Source organism: Suncus etruscus, chromosome 7, assembly GCF_024139225.1.
Source record: "Suncus etruscus isolate mSunEtr1 chromosome 7, mSunEtr1.pri.cur, whole genome shotgun sequence".
Taxonomy (NCBI): Eukaryota; Metazoa; Chordata; class Mammalia; order Eulipotyphla; family Soricidae; genus Suncus; species Suncus etruscus.
This window is the reverse complement of record NC_064854.1, coordinates 35,411,929-35,437,021: the sequence shown is the minus strand read 5'-3', so window position 1 is coordinate 35,437,021 and position 25,093 is coordinate 35,411,929. Positions and strand designations below refer to the sequence as shown.

General features: G+C 41.9%; 1 long non-coding RNA gene across 1 annotated transcript in view; it reads left to right on the top strand.

Moving 5' to 3' along the window:
* Positions 1 to 955, top strand: part of LOC126013953 (uncharacterized) — a 252,752-nt gene extending 251,797 nt beyond the window's left edge. Inside the window, exon 2 of the long non-coding RNA XR_007497557.1 lies at positions 902 to 955. This is a non-coding gene — a long non-coding RNA (uncharacterized LOC126013953). The remainder of the gene's footprint in view (positions 1 to 901) is intronic.
* The last annotated feature ends 24,138 nt before the right edge of the window (positions 956 to 25,093 follow it).

Sequence of the window (25,093 nt, the reverse complement as noted above, 5' to 3'; positions counted from 1 at the left end):
GAAAACATAAAAATAATAAAATAAAAATAGAATCCCCTAAAAAAGAAAAACAAAACAAAAACAAACCTACAAACAAACAAAAAAACCTGAAAATAATTCTTATTCTTAATCAAGTCCAAATAAATCCTGCAGGTGAAACCTGGTAAATTCAGGAATTGGCAGTTCCCAGTTTATATGGCTGTAGGCTTGAGGAGCAATCTCCACTTGGCTTAATTAACTAACTCTCTTGCTACACCAATAAACCAAGCCAGCAACTCTTTGAGACAAGACTTTTTTGATTGAAAATAATCTTTGGTGATTATTTCTGATTGTAAGTGAGAGGGACAGAATAATTATACAAAGCTGTGTAGGTCAAAGAGATTCTTGGATCTGTAATTTTCCACTAGGCTTTCTCTTTAATTCTCTTGCTTTTGGTTGAGCTGTTTTACAACTCTTTAAAGGTTAACCTAAACAGGTCTAGCAGAAATGCAAATAAACTGCAGGAAGATCACCTTAAAAGCTGCAGTTCATTGCCCCTATGCAATCTAAGTTTTTATCTACTCTAGAAAAGTGATCTTAATTGATTTACTATATCGCCTATAACTTGTCTATTCTGCTAGGGACACATTTTGGAAGCAGTATAAATATTTCTACTCCCTCGTTAATTAATGATTTGAATAAAAACTTAAAATGTGTTCATTAGGAATAAAAGATTCTCCAATTACAAATGGCAAGGAGGACTTTGAATTCGTATAAATAGAAAGGTTTGTATTAATATTTATTTTAATAGGTATTAATAATTATTTTAATAATTCCTATACCATCATATCACATACACATTTAAAATGAATCTGGCGTTAAGAATTAATCTTGGGGCCGGAGAGATAGCATGGAGGTAAGGTGTTTGCCTTTCATGCAGAAGGTCATCGGTTCGAATCCCGGCACCCATATGGTCCCCCGAGCCTGCCAGGAGCGATTTCTAAGCGCTGCCGGGTGTGACCCAAAAAAAAAAAAAAAAAAAAAAAGAATTAATCTTGGGCCCGGAGAGATAGCACAGCGGCATTTGCCTTGCAAGCAGCCAATCCAGGACCAAAGGTGGTTGGTTTGAATCCCGGTGTCCCATATGCTCCCTCGTGCCTGCCAGGAGCTATTTTTAAGCAGACAGCCAGGAGTAACCCCTGAGCACTGCCGGGTGTGACCCAAAAACCAAAAACCAAAAACCAAAAAAAAAAAAAGAATTAATCTTAGATTTTTTTTTCCCAATCTTAATTGTTTCTTGTAGAATCACTCACTTTGTACTTCGACAGAGTTACCAGTAGAGGGCGATCATATCATAGTCATTTGGCGTTGGTACACTAGGACCGCACCAAGTGTTGTGCCTCCTATCAAGGTGCTTATGAGCAATGCAGATTCTGGGGTTCCCCCCACCGAGACCCACAGAACCAGGCTCTCTTTTTTAACAAGTTCTCCAATGCACATTAAAGTTGAAGAAATATTGTCTGAGTATGCAGTTCACACGGACCTTCTCATAAATAATGGTTTGACATTTGCTTCCAGCCCCTGTGCTGCATTTCTCATCGCCGCCCGTCACCTGCACAATTTCCATCTTCATGTCTGTCCTCTGCTAATGGGATCTGCAGGGCAGAGCAGGACAGGGGCGAGAAGGTCTCGGAGTCCACAGCTGCTTTGTTCATTGAGCTCTTTTAAAGCCAACACACAACAGCTGTTGCAACTCCCTTACGTTTCTGCGGTGCAGATAAAATATGCTTCTTCTTTACCAAGATAGAAATAGAGGACAGCTGCTTGTTTTTTATTGTGTGTTGACCACTGAAGTCCATTTCGAAGTAAGGATTGGCTCTTGACACCAGTCAGTGCAGCTCTTGCTGAAGGCTCCTCTGCAAGCTTCAGAGCGCCTGTAGGTCTGGGCAATGACCTGAAACCTCCTGGGGCCTCCTGGCTTCATTTCCACCCTTTCTGCTGGTGGAAAGTTACCAGCCAAAGGCCCAGCACCTTCCTGCTCGCAGAGAAAGCTTTGGCTGGCCCTTCCACAGGGATATGGGGTGACAGAATCTGTCTGCCAGGGATGGAAACAACAGTTCAAGGGCAGCGACTAGAACCTTGACTGATGAACACCTTTAGTCACAGTTCATCAGTGTGTGAAGAACATCTAAAGCAAAAGTTCCCCAAACTGCTGGTACTCCTGGAGGACCTGCTGGTAGCAATGGCAGGACCCACCCACCGACCATCTCGTTTGAGTGGTCATTACCTTCCAGGAGATATTGGTGCTGCTGATCAGGAAATGCACTTCTGTTACCACTAAGGTATTTTTAAAGGGCAAGAGAGATGGCATAGGAGTTAAGGAACTTGCCTATCTCAACACCAGGGGTGATTATTCCTGACTCCCTGAGCACCACTGGGTATGGCCCCAATACTTCCTCAAGCCCCCTCCCCCTAAAAGAATAAAAGGTATTTTTAAAGGGCTAGGAAATGATTCAGGGGAATGGAATGCATGTTTTGCAGGCACAAGGCTCTGTGTCCCATCTTAGCACCACATGGTCCCTCAAGCACTGCTGGGTATAGCCCTGATAGCTCCTAACACACACGCAGGGAGGAAGGAAGGAAGGAAGGAAGGAAGGAAGGAAGGAAGGAAGGAAGGAAGGAAGGAAGGAAGGGAGGAAGGGAGGAAGGGAGGAAGGGAGGAAGGGAGGAAGGGAGGAAGGGAGGAAGGGAGGAAGGGAGGAAAGAAGGAAGGGAGGGAGGAAAGAAGGAAGGGGGGAGGAAGGGAGGAAGGAAGGAAGGAAAGAAGGAAGGAAGGAAGGAAGGAAGGAAGGAAGGAAGGAAGGAAGGAAGGAAGGAAAGAAGGAAGGAAGGAAGGAAGGAAAGAAGGAAGGAAGGAAGGAAGGAAGGAAGGAAGGAAGGAAGGAAGGAAGGAAGGAAGGAAGGAAGGAAGGAAGGAAGGAAGGAAGGAAGGAAGGAAGGCAGGCCACAAAAGAGTGGCAGCCTTGGAAAATTTCTGTAGATACTAGTCAACATTTAGGATTTTTGTTCCACATCTAAAAAAGCCTGTTTAAAATTGTCTATAGAACTAAGTTAGAAATAAAACATAACTTAATTTAACCCACCCACCAAGGAGCAGGCTTACTTTCTTACCAAAACAATGTCGAAGGTCTTATTTCTCAGCAAACAGACCTACTCAAGCACCTCTGCTGACACCCTCCACAACCCATAAGGTAACCACAGAGAATGCAGGAGATGCCTAACAGCATGGCAATGTTTGTTTTGTATTTCATTTTGAGGCCACACCAGCATTGTTCAGGACTTACTCTTAGCAGGGCTTGGTAGAGCTGGGAATGGAACCAAGGTTGATAAATAGCACTATCTCTGTCTCTCTCCTTACCACCACCACCACCACCACCACCACCAACACACACACACACACACACACACACACACACACACACACACACAGAAACTGATGTTTCTAAGGGCATCTTAGGGTTAACTTAAAGTTTGCAAATGTTTCAGGATACCCATAACCAATAACATGATGTGATTACTACAATTCCTGATTCCCTGCCACCTCATCAATTTCTTGTCTTACAGCAATGATTATTTGTTTATTTATTTTGATATGGGGGCTGTATCCAACACTCATGTTAGTAGACCTTTGCCCTTCTTGCAAAGTTGAGCCTGCTTTCTATATAGGCTTGTGGGCTTTCTTTCAAGGCGCCATCTGCTTCTTCAAATATGAAGGTGATAACGTGGGTATAATGGAGCTTGAAAATGGGGCCGGAGAGATAGCATGGAGGTAAAGTGTTTGCCTTTCATGCAGGAGGTCATCGGTTCGAATCCCGGCGTCCCATATGGTCCCCTGTGCCTGCCAGGAGCCAGGAGCAATTTCTGAGCCTGGAGCCAGGAATAACCCCTGAGCACTGCCGGGTGTGACCCAAAAACCAAAAAAAAAAGAAAATTAAGGAAATAAAACACTAACCAAAGAACACAATAATTTCCCCATAACCAGCTTCAAAGAGAGATAATCTTTGAGCCAAGAGGTGGAATATGAGTAAGACCCCTTCTTACCAACAGAAATAAAAACTAGGGGCCGGGCGGTGGCGCTGGAGGTAAGGTGCCTGCCTTGCCTGCGCTAACCTAGGACGGACCGCGGTTCGATCCCCCGGCGTCCCATATGGTCCCCCAAGAAGCCAGGAGCAACTTCTGAGCGCATAGCCAGGAGTAACCCCTGAGCCTCACAGGGTGTGGCCCAAAAACCAAAAAAAAAAAAAAAAAAAAAAGAAATAAGAACTAGAGAGAGTGCAGCAGGTAGGATGCTTGCCTTGGATTTGATCCCCAGCACACCATAAAGTCCACCAAGCACCAAGGAGTGATTTTCCTAAGTAAAAAGCATAGCTGGGTGTGACCCCAAACAAAACAAAACAATACTGATAGGCATAGCCCCTATATAAAAAATAAAGTAGTGATCTGTCAGTTACTTGACAATGAGTTCAAAATAATGGTCTGGAAGAAAGAGAGGACTTCAGTATGCTGCATTATAATCACATTGCAAAGTGAAGGCTGGAAAAATAGTACAGGGGTTAAGACATTTGCCTTGCATGCAGCTAACCCTAGTCTGATCCCCGACACCACATAAGGAGCCTTGAACATTGCCAGGAGTGGTCCCTAAGCACAGAGTAAACTCTGAGCACAACTGGGTATGGCTCCAAAACAAAAATTAAATAAAACAACCTTACTTTACATATATTTAAAAGCTCTGCAAATACAAAAATAATTTTGAATTAAAAAAGAGAAAAATCTTTCCTGTAAATAAAGATATTAAAGGTCTAGTGAAAATAATTCATTGCTTTAAATTCTGTTCTGGTCTGTTCAAAAAAAAAGAGAAAGACTAACAATGAACTTTGAATTTCTAACAACAAACTAACAAATATCTATCTTTTACCAGCAATGTTTTGATTGAAAGAGGCTGGTTACACATGGATATAAACAGTTTTTCCTTGGTAAGTACTGAGAAGGACACAGGGCCCACATGCCATCCATTGCTAAGCACATTTTGCATTAATGACTGTTGTCCAATTAAAAATTCTTCTTGAGGCAAACATCAACCAAATAAATGCTGAAATTGCATTGGACTGGTAAAAAGCCCCCACCGGTGGAAATTATCACTTTTTTTTTTTTTTTTTTTTTTGGCCAAAGGCTTTCCTGAAAGCCAGTGCAATGCAATTTTTAGCATTTATTTTGTTGGTGTCTGCCTCGGGAAGAATTTTAATTTGTCAAAAATGTAGCGGGTTGCATGTAAACATAAGCACTTTCTTGAAGACCAGGCCCTACCCACTGTACTTTCTCTCTGGCACCCTATCATTTATTTTTAAAGATTTTTTTTTTCATGAGTTGGTTAATTCATTCTAGTGTAGTATTCAGAGGTACTCCCAGTTCTGTGCCTTTGGAGTTACTCCTGGCAATGCTCAGACAACAGGCAGTGGTGGAGATTGAACCCAGACCTCTTGCATGCAAACACCTGCTTAACACTTTGCACTTACTCTCTGGCCTTGGTCTGAATTTTTACTCTAAATGAGTGTTGAATTTTGTCAGACTCCCTGAGGCCTGGCAAGAAAGGCCTCTGTATGAATAAAATTACAGAGTTTTCCCTTTTGATTTCTTAGAAAAGTACACAAATGTTTCAGATGTTGGACTAACTTTGAAAGTTTGGAATAAAACTGAATTAGTTTGAAATGGTAACACCACCAACTTGTAATTAAACAATTATAAGAGCCTTAAAATAGCTATAATGGACAAACAGTAAGGAATCTTTTATCATATTCAGTTACTATTCATCACAAAGTACAGAGAAAATGTTGAAATGTAAGTTTCAATTTTCCTACATGGTTTGGAATTCTAGAGGAAAGGTATCTGAGTGATGTATGACCAGCAAACGAACTGCAGAAAAATAATTTTGAAGAAAATAATGCTGCTAGTATAGTTAGCTCTCAAACATGGACTAAACATTGTCAACAATTGAGAAAAGAGTAAGAGAAATAGAAAGGTGAACATTTTACATACTCCAGTAGCCCCATGTTGCTACTTTAAGCAATAATGGGTTGAGTACTTACCAAGGCATAGTTTTATAAATGTATTGGCTTAAAAATATCTTGTGTATACTTATTTGCATTTGTTAACATTTTAATAACAAAAAAGTAAATTAATATTTTTCTTGCATAGTAGAAGCCACCATAGGAAGAGCCCAAGAAACAGCCTTCAGAATGTTAGGCCCAAAGTCTGCCATCTAGTGGCCCAAACGATTAGTGCTGTCAAATGGATTGTAAGGAAAAGAGTGAGCATCTAACTGTAAGGTAGTGCTTAATTATTTTTAAAATCTCATCATCTCTTCAAGTAACTGTGTTACGCTGGTGCTGTAAATCCTCACTAGTAGAGGAATAAAAATAAAAGGCAAGATTATTTTTAAATTGCACACAGATATGGTAATTTAGGATCAAAGCAAGAGATAGAAACATTGACTGAGATAAAAACTCAATTAGGGAAGACCCCTGAGATAGCTTTCTGTTTTAGGGACAGAAGGAAAACTTATAGAGACATTTATAATTTCCTCATAGAGCTTTCTGGAGGAATATGAATCATGGACCTTTGTGTCCAGGGTAAATATCTTGTTTCTTCAGGTCCAAAAGGGCTGCTGTGCTCCAGCCATCACATACAGACACGGCAGAAAAGAGATGAAAGGCCCCGTGGACAGAGAAAGATCCCCCTGGTGAAGCTCTTTCCTTGTGAAGAAAATGTGAGTCTTCACTTCATTCAAGGCATATCCTGACCCACCATGCTGCTCCATTTATGAGCTTATCATTTCAGATGATGTCGTAGAGAGAAAAAAGCAAAAATCCAAGCAGAAGGCCAATGAGCCCTGTCAGTGCGGTCTGCCTGCAGTTGTGTGCTAGATATCATGCCAGTACCTCCAATCGAGAGACCCAGACTAAGTCTAATTCTGGAGGAAATCAAAGTTCCTTGAGGGCCAGGCAAGAAAATAGAGAATTTCATTTTATTGGTGCTTGGTGGCTAAAATATAGACCTCCACAGAGTTCAGTAAAGATATCATTAGTATTCTGTGTTGATGAGGCTTCTGGGTCACAGTCAGTCCTCTTAGAAGTGCCTGGTAAGGCTTTTAGGGGGCCAAGGAGAAGATTCTGGTCATGAACAACAAAGGGAATGGAATGGCTTCCTGGGAGGACAAAATAGCATCAAAAAGGAGAATAACATTATTCTATTTGATAAATATTATCATGATAGATAAGTAGCAGGAGACATTTGGGTGGGGAGGATTGGCGGCATGCCAAAAGAAATACTTTATGCTTGATGCTCAGGTGACATTACCGTGCTGAAGAACGAACCTAGGCCTTCTACATGCAAAGCCTGTGCTTGGTCAGCTTGCTAAGCTTTCTCTCTACCCCATCATTATACTTTTGTCCAAAGCCAGAGAACATGCAACACTAGAGCAAAGACTTAGGCAGACCATGAACAGGATGATTGTGATGCATCAACTCTAGGTTCAGTGGTTATAGCACAAGGAAGCTCTGGGTAACTGACTATGGGGAGATTGTGCAAGTGTGGGACATAGAGCTCATCACTTTGAGTAAAATTAAACTTTCCCATGAATTAAAGTCTATTAACAATTAAAGAACAAAACTCTTGGGCTTTTTATGTTATTTCTTAAGGTTACATAATTTACAAATGTGTTTATAATATTCATGTCTTAGTCATGCTTTTTTTTCTTTGTACCCCTCGAAAGGGCCATGTTTCATCCTCTCTGATAAATGAGCAGTAATTCCTTGTGCAGATACGCCATGATTTTCTAAGAGAACTCGATTTTCTAAGTGAAAGAGAAAAAAGCAGTTATAGCAAAACAACAAAAATTCTCTTTCTCTCCTTCCTTCCTTCCTTCCTTCCTTCCTTCCTTCCTTCCTTCCTTCCTTCCTTCCTTCCTTCCTTCCTTCCTTCCTTCCTTCCTTCCTTTCTCCATTCTTTTTGGGGCCACACCCAATGGTGCTCAGGTCTGACTATTGGCTCTGAACTCAGTGATCACTCTTGGTGGAGCTGGGGATCAAACCTAGGCCAGCCACATGCAAGGCAAGTGCCCTTTAGGGTCACCCTCTGGACTCTCTCTCCAGCACCCCACATTCCCTTTTTGTACTTGTACTGTGTCTCCAACAAAACAAAACAAAACCTCGTTCCCATTATCATCAGTATATTTACTGATTGGGCCAATGCCTCTTTAAGAAGTCTGTCACCCAGCATTGCCCAGCCCAACCACCAAGACCCTTCTCACCCAGGCAGAAGCCCCCACACGCTGACCCCCGACTATTGCTTGTGAAATACGTTCCCAGCATTCCCAGAATCTCACACCCTCTACCAGGTCACCATTCAGAACAGATCCTGCTGCACTAGACCTAGTCAGCTTTACCCCTTTTCCCCTTGAGACACTACCTGCATTTCTTCTTCCTCCATGAATATTTTGCTCTTCTTGATTGGATATTTTGCTCTTCTTGATTGGACTCTGACTCTCAAAGTTAGAGAGTCCACCCCATTCTGGGTGTTTCTTCCTCTTCCCCTTGCCCAGTCTGGTTTCCTTCCCTCATTACCCTCCTATACAATCATTTTCCTTAATCAGACACCCCCATCTTGAGACTCTCGAAGAGTAATTAGCCAGACCTGCTTGCCAACTCTTTCTTTAGTATTGAGCACTGTAAACTGGGTGGCACTAGAAAGGCAGGCAAAACAAAAGGACTCTAACCTAGACTTGGTTCGTGATGTTTTAGAACTCTCCAGGAAACAGAAATATAGTACAGGCATTCACCTTGAAGGAAGCTGAGCTACATTTGATCCCTGACACCCCTGGAGCCCTCCTGGACTGATTACTGAGCACAGAGCCAAGGATAAACCCTGAACATTATTGATTGTGAGCCCAAACTAAATAAATAAATATATAAAATTAAAGAAGCCAGCCCAGAGCGATAGCACAGTGAGTAGAGCGTTTGCTTTGCATGTGTTCAACCCAGGTTCTTTCCCCGGCATCTCATATGGTCCCCGAGCCTACCAGAAGTGATTTCTGAGTGCAGAGCCAGGATTAACCCCTGAGCACCACTGGGTATGGCTGAAAAAAAAAAACAAAAGATTAAATTAGCTCTTTATTAATTATCAACATGAAGACTAATTATTGTCGTGTTTGCATTTATAAACTGACAACAAATTTCAAACAAAATAAAAAGAGCTAAATTTACGTTTGTAAGCTCCAGTCAAATGCCTTTGTCATCTTAGAAAAATTATAAACAAAAAGAAGGTACTTTGGAAAGCATAAGCATTACATGAGCATGATGCTGATAATGGCTCAGGAAAGGCAGTGGACATAGAACAGATCTTCTAAGAAGGAGCGCAGTCTCCCTCAAGAATCATCCTGGCTCAGATAAACACAGAGCAAAGTGCCAAGGTGTAAAGAATTTATTCTCTTTACTCCCTAGCAGTTCAGCACTGAACAGTCCTCAGACAACCAGACTCTTCCTCCCTATCTCTTGAGAGTCTAGAAGACCCATTTTCCATTCATAATGAGGACATAAAACCCTAATCCGTGGGCAGGAGTTAAGTCCCTTATTCTGTACATGGCCAGCCCTAGTTTGATCCCCTATGTCATATATGATTCCCTGAGCCCCATCTGGAGTGATCCCTAAGTACCAGTGGCTCTGGCCCCAAAACAAAACAAAACTGAAAAAACCAAACCTGTTTTCTGCCCAAGAGTATCAAGAGGTATTAACAGCGTCAGGAAGTCTTAGGAATATCTCTAAGCAAAAATCATACTAATAATAGCTAGTTGATGATGACAATTGACTCTCAGAAGAAAAAAAGCCAAGGACTAATCAGTGATTGTATTTATGTGCATAAAACAGTTGATTTTACAAAATCAGATATTTCTGAGGTTTCTGTTTGCTTTTCTTTTTTTCCTGTTGGTCTATTAATTGTGCTTCTGGAAAATTTTGTCTATCTTTCATCCTTTTTCTTCATCCTTTTAAAATCTGCTACTTGATTTGAAATGAGTTTGAAAAATTGAAGGACATGTACTACATGTGCAAGACAAGCCCACTTTCTAAGCTAAACCTCACCCTTCACTCATTTAGGGCTCTTACTCCCTCTGATACTGCTTTAAAAAAGAAAATTAAGAAATCAAGAGGGGGCGGAGCAATAGCACAGCAGTAACGTGTTTGCCTTGCACGCAGCCAACCCAGAACAAACCCCAGTTTGATTCCCCGGCATCCCATGTGGTCCCGCTAGCCTCCTAGGAGCAACTTCTGAGCATAGAGCCAGAAGTAACCGCTGAGCGCCTCTGGATGTGACCAAAAAAAAAAAAAAAATGAAGAGACTAGCTCCCTCCTCACTCACTGAATTCATAATACTCTGTATGCATTGAACTCACTCGATGAGTGGAAGGGAAAAAGAATTTATTCTCTTGGACCAAGAGTTCAAGTAGCCTTGCCAACTCTCAGTCCCAAAGGGTCTACTACAATTTCATTTCTTCAAGTATGGAAGCAAGCAAGTGGGGTTGCACAAGCAAAATTTAAGTTAAAGTATATGTGGCTTTGAAGAACAAAGGATTTTACACTAAACTAACAGTTCTGCTTCCGTTTCTACGTTCTGGTGATTCAGGACCCTTCTTATGCCAGAATTCATCATCATCACCTTTCTTCATGCCCCCTAATGCCCATAAGTCTCTGGCAATTTCCCTCATAGTCCCAGATTTCCATCAATTTTCATCACGAATTCATGAGAAGAAGAAATCCCTGCCCACATTTCAAACAGACTAATGCCAGAGAGCAGGAGCTGCCCAGAATAGCTGAGTCTGGACGGCATGATATAACCCAGCAGTGCATTTGGGGGGTCCTTGAGACGTTCATCGCCTCGCTTTGTAACCATGGTAACCTGGGAATCTCTCCCATATGTGCTCATATCCTTGAGGTGGTCTAGACCCTGCTTTGCAAAATAACATGCTTAGAAATTTCTGCTTCTGTACTCTCCTGCCAATTGCCTGCAAATGCCTCGTTCATTAGATAATCTATAAAACAAATTATCTGGGTCTCTGTTTTAGGCCCAGTTTTGTAGCATGAATTCAATTGATTCCACTAGCATAATTCAAACAATATTTCCCTCTTCTCACGGTGTGCCGTTGGGTATTTTTTTGTTTTTTGTGTTTTAGTTGATTTTTGATGGAAATTACCTACACATTAACTCGATGCATATTTTCCCATAGGTAATCCTCATCAAAATCACTTGGGAATTGAAAATATAAAGTAAAATTTCAGCCCAACCCCCACTAAATTGCAGTCTCCATGGCAGCACTGCTGTGGGTCATTTTTACAGAGGTTTTTCTAGGTTCCTGAGAACTGCTCTTTCTGTTTGTCTCTGAGGATCACTGGGGCACCTTCCTTGGGGAAATGCTTTCCCTTCACCTGCAAGAGTAAGACCAGTTGACCTCCACCTTCAGGCACAATCCTGCATCCCCAGATGCTGATACCACACACTTCTTTCCTAAACCCCCACACTCCGTGGCAACCACCTGGTCTAGAGCATCTTAATTATGTATTAATACATTTGAAGTATTTTTTTATTTCAGCAGGGGGTGAGGGTTAGGACATATCCAACAGTGCTCAAGAGGTCATATATGTCATATATGACAACCAAGGTTGTCTCTATGCAGGGCAAGTGTCTTAACCTCTGGGCTATCTCTCAGGCCCATTTTGAAGTCTAAGGGTAAATTACAAAGGATCTGGAAAGCAGGGGTTGAGAGCCAGGATCACAAAACCATCTAGCTTAATTTCTCGTGCCTAGTTTTTTATTGTTTGTTTGTTTTGTGGGTTGTTTTTTTTTAATATTTGTGAGGGCTGTAGCAATAGCACAGTGGGTAGGGCACTTGCCTTGCATGCAACCAAACTGGGTTGATTCCTGGCACCCTATATAGTTCCCTAAGTGCCACCAGGAGTAAACCCTGAGCACACTCAGGTATGCTCTACACCCCACAACACACACAAATATTTAAGAGGGGCTAGAGAAGAAATACAAGGGGCCAAAAGGCACAAAAGATGCTCCACAGGGCCCGGAGAGATAGCACAGCAGTATTTGCCTTGCAAGCAGCCAATCCAGGACCAAAGGTGGTTGGTTCGAATCCCGGTGTCCCATATGGTCCCCCGTGCCTGCCAGGAGCTATTTCTGAGCAGACAGCCAGGAGTAACCCCTGAGCAACGCCGGGTGTGGCCAAAAAAACAAAAAACCAAAAAAAAAAAACAAAAAAACAAAAAAAAGAAAAAAGAAAGAAAAAAAGAAAAGATGTTCCACATCACTAATCATCAAGGAGATGCAAATCAAAACAACTATGAGGTACCATCTCACGCCACTGAGATTGGTACACATCACAAAGAATGAGAACAAGCAGTGCTGGCGGGGATGTGGAGAGAAAGGAACCCTCTTTCACTGCTGGTGGGAATGCCGTCTAGTCCAACCTCTATGGAAAGCGATATGGAGATTCCTTTACAAACTGGAAATTGAACTCCCATACGATCCAGCTATACCACTCCTAGTAATATACCCTAGGAACACAAAAATACAATACAAAAATCCCTTCCTCACACCTATATTCATTGCAGCACTGTTTCCAATAGCCATACTCTGGAAACAACCAAGATGCCCTTCAACAGATGAATGGCTAAAGAAACTGTGGTACAGATACACAATGGAATATTATGCAGCCGTCAGGAGAGATGAAGTCATGAAATTTTCCTATACATGGATGTACATGGAATCTATTATTCTGAGTGAAATAAGCCAGAGGGAGAGAGATAGATGCAGGATAGTCTCACTCATCTATGAGTTTTTAGAAAAATGAAAGACATTTTTGCAGTAATTCTCAGAGACAAAAGAGAGGAGGACTGGAAGGTCCAGCTCACGACATGAAGCTCACCACAAAGAGTGATGAGTTCTGTTAGAGAAATAACTACATTGAGAACTATCCTAACAATGTGAACGAATGAGGGAAGTAGAAAGCCTGTCTCTGAGTGCAGGCGGGGGTGGGGTGGGGAGAAGAGAGATTTGGGACATTGGTGATAGGAATGTTGCACTGATGAAGGGTGGTGTTCTTTACATGACTGAAACCCAACTACAATCATATTTGTAATCATAGTGTTTAAATAAAGATTAATAAAAATTAAAAATTAAGAAAAGAGGGGCTGGAGAGCAAGTACAGTAAGTAGGGCACTATCCTTGCGTGTGACTGGCCTGGGTTTGATCCCTGCATACCATATGGTCCTCTGAACCCCACCAGAAGTAATTTCTGAGCACAGAGCCAGAAGTAATTCCTGAACATTGCTAGGTGTGCCCCAGAAACTTAAAATAAAAGATTTGAGGAACAAAAAGAAAAGCTATGGCAGAACTGAATTTTATTTAAAACACATAACTAAGAAAATACAATAGTCATTCCTCTGCCAAAGTCACCCTGATAGGTCATCAGGGAATAAAGGAGGAAGCATTTTCCCTCTTTGTTAAGTCATGGTCCATGAATCCGGTATTTGGTAAAGTTGCAAATAGATTGCATATGAGATTGGATGTCCTATTTCTGTTCAAAGAGAAGTGAATGCACTTTTCATCTTCTCATCTGGGTTTCTGCCAGGAAACTCAGCTCCTCAGCTCCATCCTGGCAAGAAATTGCTTCAAATCAGAATCCTTGGTTATAATCTGGTGCCTCTGATGCTGGATCCTATTAGTGAGTGACAGGCAGAAGTGAGAAGTGATTTGGACAGAACCAGCTCTCCACTAACCACCTCACCCAGGGCCCATCTGTGGAGGTCCCCAGATGGCACGTGGATACCTGTTTTGCATCCACAGCCCTTTGGGGCTGATGTGAAGGACGCTGTGTCTGCAGAGATGAAGTTTCCAGCTTCTTCCCAGGGCTCGCCAGGAAGTTTCTCCTAGCAACAGCTTGAGCTCATCCTCCCATATCTCCCCAATGAGCTGCTCTGAGTCATCCCATGTTACCACAATCTTAATGATAGGATTGGCCCGGAGAACCCCTGAACAGTTCTCACAGGGGTCTTAACCTTTGAGTCTCACAGGTGAAAACTCAGTGTAGGTTTTTATTTCCCCCAATAGGTTTCATTGTGGATCTTTCTTTCTGAAGAGTGATTTTTGTACTGTCAAAGAGCAAACACTTCTCCCAGGGACCAGGGAAGTGTCTCAGCAGTAGAAACTGCAGGAAGCTTAAATGAATGTTACAAAGTAAAAGAAGTCCATTTGGAATGATTGTATACTATAAGATGTAGTAATCCTAATAATGACCCAGATAGCAGAGAGTTGCGTGAATTTTTAGGGTTGGGAGTGGGAGGAGGGAAAAAGAGCAGAGCAGAGAGGATTTTTTTTCTTTGTTTCCTTTTTATTGAGATAACATTGGTTTACAAGAATGTAAATATTTAATGTTTATGTGTTTGTGCTGTTGTTAGAGCACAAACCAAGAGCCAATATAACCCTACTTCCATCAGTTGAAATATTTTTATTATGTTTTTTATAATAATTTTTATTTTGACCAAAGTGGATTACATATCTTTCACAGTAAGATTTTAGGTACATATTAACACTGAATCAGGGGAATTCCCATCACCAAAGTTAGCAGAGCACTTAAGCGGGTGTCCCCACCCTGTCTCTTAGACTCCACTTTCTCCACCTGCTTTGACAAACACTTCTCCAGCTCTTCTCTCTATCTTCTTCAATTTTGTTTTCCCAAATATCCTTGGCCTCTGTTCTTTCCCTTCACAGTCTCTCCATTCTAACTTTAACTCTCACCTCTCAATGACTAATTCCTACTTCTGGAAGTCTCTTATGTGTACTTCTCTCTCTCTCTCTCTCTCTCTCTCTCTCTCTCTCTCTCTCTCTCTCTCTCTCTCTCAAGCACATCCATGAATCTACAGCTCCCCACAGAAAGCACACATCTTTGTTTTGTGGCTGCTTCTAAACAGTGTGGGAGCAGCAGTGACAGGTGTAAGATGAAACCCAGCTATTAACCCAAAACAAAGGCATTTCTCCATCTTCTTACCTTTAAATCTCTCCTTTGATATATAAAAGCCCACCTGGATCACTTTGCCCTGCCACGACCAAGTGGATTTTGTTCTGGGACAATAAAGGAAAGCCAGTTTTGGCTTGGAGACAACACCACTAGGGAGAAGCCACTGACCCCATGACTTTCCTGACTAGCATGGTTTATGAACAATTCATCACTACCTGCTTCTTTGAACCTATCTGCGTGGGGTTAGAAATATGGCATCTCTCAAATCATGTGTTTTATTTTACATATAGGCACTGCCAGTGATGGGTACTGGAACCGAATTCCAGCCAAAATTCTCCAGATTTGCATAGAGAAAGATGGTTAGCCTGAGATGTCTGGGGCTGGTAAAATAACATGATGGATTGAGTACCTGCCTGGGCTTCAATTACCACATATTCTCCTAGGCACCATCAAAAATAACCCCTAAGCACAGAACTGGGAGGAGCCAATGTACACTGTGCCCAGGCCCCCCAAAATAAAATAAAAGTGAACATCCTGATCTGGCCTTTACCCTCTTCAACTATGTCTGGGTATGGGGTTGGGGTGATCATGGCATGACTTGAGGGACTCCCCAAATGCAGATAGTTGTTGTTATTGTTTTTGTTGTTTTCTCTTCTCCTCCTCCTCCTCCTCCTCTTCTTATTCCTCTTTTATTCTTTGTCATCATGTGAGAAGGACAAGCAGGTCTTGGTTCTCTCATCTCATTCCTTTTTCTCCCATAGATTCTGAAACCTAGTTCAGGCTATGCCAGTGATTGAACATTAACTTCCCAGTTATGCTCCCTCGATTCAGTCTTTCTCCCGCTCTTGTTCTGGCCAGTGAAGATCAGCTATGGTATCACTCCAAGGGCTCCCCATTGCCTAGTGAGAAAAGCTTTCAGTTCTGTTACTGAATTTCCAGATTTTTTTTCTTTCCCTAGATGTGAATCAAACTAAGTGGCTCACTTTTACCTTTTTCCACACAGAGTCAGAATTTTTCCCATGTCCCTCTATTAAGAGTCTTTTCTCAATCTCAAGGCTCAAAAGAAGCCCTTCTCCTCTGTGGAGCCTGGCCATTGAGATGGAAGTGATTTTTTTTTTATTTTTGTTTTTGTTTTTCTGGGACACACCTGATGACGCTCAGGGGTTACTTCTGACTCTACGCTCAGAAATTGCTCCTGGCTCAGGGGACTGTATGGAACACTGGGGGATCAAACTGTGATCCGTCATAGGTCAGCTGAGTGCAAGATGAATGCCCTACCACTGTGCCCTGCCACCGCTCCAGCCCCTGAAGTTATTTATTTACTCTGCAGAATCCTAAATGCCAAATGTTTTAAAATCTGTTTTGTATTATAGTCATGTGCCTAGAGAATATGATGCTTTGGCTAAAAGCATGGATTGGTATCTTTTTACCTGCTAACATGTAAAAACAGGAGATTCCAGATATTTTTCTAGAATCAAATTACAATTGCCTTTGGGAAAGTTCTGCTCTATATAACCCTAAAATTTAGATACTTGTCAATGTGATAGTTTCTTGTGTTCTGTTTTTCATCTCTTTTCTGCTGTGTCCAGAGCTCATAAAGACATTTCCATGTGATGATCCTCTGCTTTGTCTTACCTTGCTTGTTGGCTATTGTGACTGCCAGTCAGTAACTGTATCGTTAAGTACAACTCACTTTCTTTCTCAGCTTGCCCAGCTCTCAATGTTTCCCTGGGGTGGGAGATGCCAAGAGGTGTGGCTAGGCAACTCTTCTATTTGCTTACATCATTGCAGAAGCCCTGGGGCTTAGGGCTGTGTTGATGTTCAGAGACGGCCTCTAAGGAGATACTCCAACCTTGTGTTTGCTTGTAGTTTTCCTCTCACCCACTTGCATCTCTGCATCTGTAGACTACATCAGTGCTTATAACGGTCTTTTTGCTTCCTGGGCTCTTTCTAACCTGGAGAAGAGTTCCCTGGCTCCTCACTTCCATTCATTCCACTGACAATGATGTCTACTGGTATTTTATGGCATAATTACAGATGACATTTCAAACACCAACAATACCACCCAAATCACATATTTAACTTAATGCTACAATAGTAACAATTGAGGCAGACATGGAGCTGCATGTGGCTGTTGTGCTTCATGACTAGGTTGAGCCACGATGCAATTGAATAAGCAAAGGGATCAGAATAAACCTTTTTTTTTTTTTAATTAGATTTTAGGGACATAATAGGCAATACTCAGGGATTACTCCTGGCTCTATGCTCCAGAATCTCTCCTGGTGGGCCCAGTGATGTTGAGAATCGAACTTAGTTTGCCCACATGAAAGGTGAATGCCCTACCCACTTTGTCTCTCCCGCTCCAGAAAGAAGCTGTTCAAAGAATAAGTTGGAAAGAACAGAATACCAGTAAGTATTTAACTGAGGACAATTACAGAAGGATAACAAGGCTGTCTATTTGTTTCTATTCCTTGTTAATATGAATCCTCTTAGAATACTCTTGTTCTCCCTCCCTCTACTCTCTCCCCCCTCTCTCTCCCTCTCTCTTTCCCCCCTCTCTCCCTCTCTCCCTCTCTCTTTCTCTCTCTCTCTGTCTCTCTCTCTCTGTCTCTCTCTGTCTCTCTCTGTCTCTCTCTCTCTCTGTCTCTCTCTCTCCCTCCCTCTCATTTTTCCTCTTGAATTGTCCCAAGAATTGGCTTCCAGCTGGAAAGAAAGAGCCAGAGTTCCTGGGGCCCAACCCAGCTCCTTGTTACCAAAGAAAACTATGCAACATCCTTCACCACACCCCTAACTCAAACAGCCAAAAAAGGGAGAGGACACACATCAAAAGCTGGGACCCAGCCATGCCCTCCACATCTCACTGACTCAGATGTTAGAAACACAGTAGAAACAGTTTCAGACAAGGTTCTCTGACTGCCTTTGCTGATGGAAGTCTGACATGAACCAATGCCGGTTCTTTCAGATAGTCCTGGACAGTTTGACCTTGAACATCCTGCCCAGAGATCTTGGTTCTCCACTTAGGATCTCCGTGGCCTTGGGCAGCTGCCTAGCCATTCTATTTCCTCTTTTGCCAGGAGGGCGATCAGAGTACACACCCCTCCCCCCATTCATTTGCTGGAAGGATTGAAGCAAATAGGCCAATAAATTGGCACATAGCAAACACACAGATTATCACATCAGGGTAATGCTGTCACTTAGGTAAATGATGTGTCCATATTTGTTTCATGAGAGATCATGCCTCCATCTCATCCCCCACCCCTGGGGCCACTGTGTCTTAAGCAGAATTGCTTAAGAACTGTTGAGACCAGAGTGATAGCACAGTGGGTAAGGCATTTGCCTTGCACATAGCCTACTCAGGTTTGGTCCTTGGCATCCCATATGGTCACCAAAGCAGGAGTAATTCCTGAGTGCAGGCAGAGCCAAGAATAACCCCTGAGCACTGCCGGGTGGGGCCCAAAAACCAAAAACCAAAGTGGGGAAAAAAAAGAATTACTAAGGTTCTGTGACATTCTTATATGCTACAAAATGTTATATGGGGCCATTTCCCAATTTTTCTGGGGTGGAGGGTTTGGGGTTGAAATGTGCCTCAGCAGTAGAGCATGCATCTTGGATTTGAAATCTGCAGGGACACACACACACACACACACACACAGGTTTTTCTTTGTTTGTTTGGGGTACTTTTCCCTATGCAAAACAGATGGTTGTTTAGTTCACCACCTCTCTCTCTCAAGCAGCCCCAGAAGCAAGACTTGCAGTTAAGGGTTTTTTAGCTCTAGTGCAAAGGGAAAAAAGACTGATGCCTCATGAGCCTTTTCTAGTACTTTCTGAGCTGACCCAGTTTTTGTTTGGGGCCACAATCCAGCAGTGCTCAGGGATCTTTTTTTTTTTTCCAACTCTATGCTCAGGGGTCACTCCCAAGAGACCAGGTAGTGCCCAAACTGAAATCTGAGCCTCCCAGACACAGAGATTGTATTAGGCTCACTGGGCTCTCTTCAGCCCCAAGAACTATTATTTTTAAGATCACTTATTTTGACATCCCTAAGGTCAATCTGGTTATTCATAATTATTAGAATGACCACTACTAGCTCCCTATAGGTCACCACAAATAAATAAAAGCAGGTGAGGACAAACAAAAGTGTTACAGAAAACCACCTTTTCCAGGGAGTTTGCTGCAATAAAACAAGTCTCAGAGAAAAAACTGTCACACCCACGAAATATTTACTAGCAAGCTGGCAAGCATGTGTCGCAGATACCTGTTTTGTAAGATCCATGAAAAGCAATCTCTCTGGGCTCTGTCTGGCAACCATGTCCAACGCCTGTCCTGAAAGGCTGCTCAGCAGGCAGACTAAGCCACATCTGGGCAACAGTAGAGTCATCGGTCCAGGCCTGAGAGATGACTCGCATCCAGGACCCATGACACAATCTGTGTCCTGCAGCCTTGTGCACCGTTCCCAAGTCTGGGGGCAATGGGCTTGCATGAGCAGGAGGATCTTCTACAAATCAGTGTCAGCAGCCATTGATACAGATTAACGCCCTGTAATTCTCAGCAGTAAAAAATCAGCTATAGAGGGGAGCAGGAAGAAAAATCAGTATAAATTCTAAATTTTGGTTATCAAAGCCCAGATGAGAGTCAGAGATCAAATTCACTAAAAGGCCTCCAGTTTTCAAACTCTGGAAAATGGGCTTTTGGTTGATTTTGCAAATGCTGACCAAGCATCCATTAATTGTGTTGTCCCAGTTTAAGAATGCTCTTCAGGGGCTGGATAGACCTTGCACACAGCTAATCCAGGTTGAGTCCCAACATCCTATATAGTTCCCCAAGCACTGCCATGAGGAAATTCCCAAGTACAGAGCCAGGAGGTAACCTCTGAGCATCACTGGGTGTGACCCCCCAAAAAATTCTCTTCAGCACATAAATTAGTATGCAGACACATACTATATTTGTGATGACCTTAAAAAAAGTAAATGCAGACACTATTGCAATTTGAAATAGACTTTACACGTGCACAGTTCACTTCATATTTAAGCAACAATTTAAACAATCTAATCCCTTTTGTAAAGGGAACATGGAAATTTAGCATCCAGCAGCATAACTGAATATTGACCCAACCCTTGTCTGCTCTGCTGACAACTCTCTAGCTTTCCTCTTCTGTTTGGGATAAGTTGTTCTTTGTATAGTAGATAGAGAAGCGTGTGGGGGGGGGGTCCACATAAAAGGGAGCTCCTCAAACCCTCAAGCCTGAAGACAGACCATAAACAGTGATGTGGAAGGAGCTATAAGTAGGGATCAAGGAGGGGGCTAGAGAGATAGCATGGAGGTAAAGCATTTGCCTTTCATGCAGAAGGATGGTGTTCGAATCCCGGCATCCCATATGGTCTCCTGTGTCTGCCAGGGGCGATTTCTGAGGCCCTAGAGGCCCTGATGCCCTGGAGAGTCAGGAATGGACCTGGGATACCTGACACCTGTATGTAGGTGAAGGGAACAAAAAGCCACAAAATCTGTTATAAAAATACATCAGAGTCAGAAATGGAATCTGTAGCCTGGAGCTACAGTAGCTAACAGAGTATTGCAAATTAGAAAAAGTGGAACAACGAGGAAATAAAGTCTTAACAGAAATAGACATTACACTTGCACAGTTCACTTCATATTTAAGCAACAATTTAAACAATCTATATCCCAGAGCTTTTGTAAAGGGAACATGGGAAATTTAGCATCCAGCAGCATAACTGAATATTGACCCAACCCTTTATTTATTATTTAGGAAATAAAGTCTTAACAGAAATAGACTTATACAGGGGGACATTTTGCACTATCCACAATTGTCATGTTGTATACCTGAAGTTAATAGTAGGAATACAATATGTTTCATTCTATACTAATAAAACAAGAAAAATGTCTGTTGTTCTCTTTGCATCTGTCTTTCTTACAGAGACCCAGCTGAGAACTTAAAAAGGTAGAGGAGCGAAGACCTTTTCTCCCATGCTCTCTATTCAGGGGTTGGATACAGAGAAAAAGATAATGTGATAATAAGATAGTGATAAAAAGATAATAAGACAATTACCATAAGAAATACCTACTAAGAAATTCTAAATATTTAACACAACACTAAAGTGTTAGGAACTTTGTGAATGTGAGAAAAGGAACCTGTCTTTTCCTGCTAGTTGGCTCCAATAATGAGACAAGATTGGTTCTAATGTTCAGTGCTAATCATCTGATTGCAGCAGAACTTTTCCCAGGCCTCCTGAGTAGTCTTATGCCTATGGATAAGCTGCCCATTCCCTCCACTCATGCCCCCCCCCCTCTTTTTCTCTCTCCTCTGTCACATGACACTGCTGTGGCTCGGGACTAATACTAGTCTCTTCCCTCAAAGATTACTCTTAATGGTCTCAAGGGACCATATCTCACTTGGGCAAGGGCAAGAGCCCTACCCAGCTTGTTATCGCTCTTGCCCCATTTTCTGAGCCTAGCGTTTTTTCTAGCCTTTCACGTTAGACTTGGGTTCTAGTTATACATGTTATGAAAGAGTATTAGATGAAATAAGGAAAATGAAAGATAATTTCTGAAAGGCTCTATTCACGTGGAACCAAAATGACTAAAGCAAACAAGTTGGCAATAAAAATAAAGCAACCCAGACTTGTAGGGAAAGAAGTGGATGAGATTATCTTTTTGGTGGTACAGTGGGTACTGAAATACTGGGAGAGATAGCACAGCAATAGGGGGTTTGCCTTGCATAAAGCCAATCCAGGACAGATGGTGATTTGAATCCTGCGTCCCATATGGTCCCCCAAGCAGAAACACGATTTCTGAGCGCATATCGAGGAGTAACCCCTGAGTGTCACTGGTTGGTGCCCAAAAACAAAAACAAAAACAAAACAAACAAGAAAAGAGAACATAAACCAGAAGTTATAGTTATCCAACCATATTTAAATAGTATAGTGCTATTTCCAATAGCAAAAAATCTGGAAATCATATGAAAGATCTATCTATATGTATAATATATATATATTCATGTGGAATACTCTATGGAATATAACTACATATGGACTACTACTTAACTGTGAGAAAAGATGAAATCCCTACTTCTTGCCACAACATAGGTTAAACTGTGTGGTGTTGGTGCTAAGAAGAAAAATGTCAGAGGGAAAAGGACACGTACCAGATGATCTCACTCAGATGTGTTACATAAAGAAACTAAGCAAGGAAATAAATCACATCCAATGAAAACAAAACCTTAGTACTCTGACCACAGAACTGAAGTGATCTGAGCAGTTAGTGGGTTGTGGGACTAGAAGGGTCCAATGGATTACAGTGGGTGGGGGATGTTGGGGGAGATTGACCCTGGGTGGAGAGTTTGGGATGTGATAATTTTGTACCCCTGAAACCTATTCAACATACTCTTGAGAATACAATATTTCTTCAGTAAAGAATTTAAGTGAGAAACCTTTAAAATATGGCACACACACAGGTAGTTTTTCATGCAGTCATTTGGGGGTAGCATAAGCCAGGTCCAACTCTGCCCTCTGAAATGAGTACCATGTGGGTGAACCTTGTAAGAGATTTAGAAATTTGAGTACAGCAGTGAAGGTGACACTCTGTGAAAGCCATCTTTGCATATTTTTCTCAGTGACACACTTTAGATCTCCTTAAAATTCTCACACGAGATAGAGTGATAGAAAAATAGGATATGGTATGGGGCTGGAGTGATAGTACACAGGATGTGCGCGTGCCTTGCACGTGGCTGACCTGTGTTTCAGTCCCCAGGCATTCCCTATAAGTCCTATGAGCCTGCCAGCAGTGATCCCTGAGTGAGACCTGAGCACCACCAGGTTGACTCCAAAATAAAGAAAAATGAAAATGTCATATATGTCCTTGGAAAGAAGAGACATTCAAGACCTGACATTGTTTCCTCTGGAGTGGGAGCTGGGGGCTCTAGATGAAAGCAGGGTGAGCTTTCTTTGTTGTTTTTAATTCTTTTTTGTTGGTGGTGTTGTTTGTTTGTTTGTGTGTTGGGGCCACACCTGGCAGTACTCAGGGGTTACTCCTGGCTCTGCACTTAGAAATCGCTCCTGGGAGGCTCGAGGTACCATATGGGATGCTGAGTATTGAATCCAGGTCTGTCCTAGGTTGGCCGGGTGCAAGGCAAACGTTCTATTGTTGTGCTATTGCTCCGACCCTTCAATTTAATTCCTTTTTTTTTTTGTTTTTTTGTTTTTTGAGCCACACCCAGTGATGCTCAGGAGTTATTCCTGGCTAAGCGCTCAGAAACTGCTCCTGGCTCGGGGGACCATATGAAATGCTGAGGGATCAAACCGAGGTCTGTCCTAGGTCAGTCGCTTGCAAGGCAAACTCTACCACTGTGCCACCACTACAGTCCCTCAATTTAATTCTTAATTTAGTGATGCTCCTCTATCTCTGTCACTGTCACTGTCTCTGTCTCTGTCTCATGTTCTCTCTCTCTCTCTCTCTCTCTCTCTCTCTCTCTTTCTGTTTCTTTTTCAGAAAAATTCTGTATCTAAGTAACACTTATCTCCTCATCCTTCTTTGTTCATGCCAAGCAAGTTTCTGGCCCAGGTTCTTTACAAAAATATTTTCCAATGTCTGGGAAAAATTCTCATCTTTGTTATCTGCCTGGTTCACACCCTATCATTAGAGTCTTGACTAAAATGTTCCTTTCTTGACAGGGTTTTCTTGATCAACACCTTTAAAAACAAAAGTTTTTTTTTACCCCAGAATTTCCCAACCGCTCTAATCCTTCATTGTAAATATCTATCTTAAAAGTCACGTATAATGCTTTCAGATTTTATTGTTTGTATTCAATACTAGAAATACACTTTATAAAGGCTGGCATTTGTGTTTTGTTCACTGATATGTACCATATCTAAATATCCTAGCAACCATCTGTTGTCAAGAAATACTTCGCTGGAGCCAGAAGTATGCCTCAATGGTAGAAGGTGCATGCCTTGCTTGCATGAGATCTAGATTCAATTGCTGGCACTGCAGGTTTAAAAAAAGAAAGGTTGATTGTTGAATAAATAGGAGAAAGAATCCCTTCTGATTTTTACTTGTAAATGTTTGAATATAAAATTATTGAAGACATATCATTTTTATTTATAAAAATAATTTATGTTCATGTTTTTTTTTTTGGTTTTGGTTTTTGGTTTTTTGGGTCACACCCAGCGGTGCTCAGGGGTTACTCCTGGCTGTCTGCTCAGAAATAGCTCCTGGCAGGCACGGGGACCATATGGGACACCGGGATTCGAAACCGACCAACTTTGGGGTCCTGGATCAGCTGCTTGCAAGGCAAACACCACTGTGCTATCTCTCTCGGGCCCCTATGTTCATGTTTTAAAATTTCTACCTTTATTATTTTACATTGGGGCCACATCTAGTGGTACTGGGGCCATGCATGGCAGTGCCAGGAATTAAACTCCAAGGCTGATATCTGAATTATCTCCCCAGCTCTTATTGTGACTTTTTAAATAATTATCATATATATATATATATATATTGAAAATAAATCCAACCATAGCTTTGTTTCTGTTTTTTGTTTTTTGTTGTTGTTGTTGTTGTTTTGCTTTTTGTTTGTTCTGTTTTGGATTTGGGGGGTGGGGCTATACTTGTAATGCTCAGGGCTTACTTCTAGCTCGTCTCATGAATTACTGTTGGCAGGCCTCAAGGGACCATATGGGGGATGCCAGGGATTGATCCAAGGTCAGTCACATGCTGGGCAAGCTCTCTACAGCTGTACTATGGTTTTGGGCCCAGATCTACCAACTTTGTTCTAAAATATAGATAGATAGAATAGATAGATAGATAGATTAGAGAGATAGATAGATAGATAGATAGATAGATAGATAGATTATGTGATGCCTGGTGTTTACTTCAAAATAAATGTTGGAGTAGAAGATGGTATCAATGAAATATTGATAATTCTTCGCCTGAGAAATAAATACTTGGAATTCATTACTTAATTCTTTCTTTTTATGTTGATTTTATTTTGTTTTGTT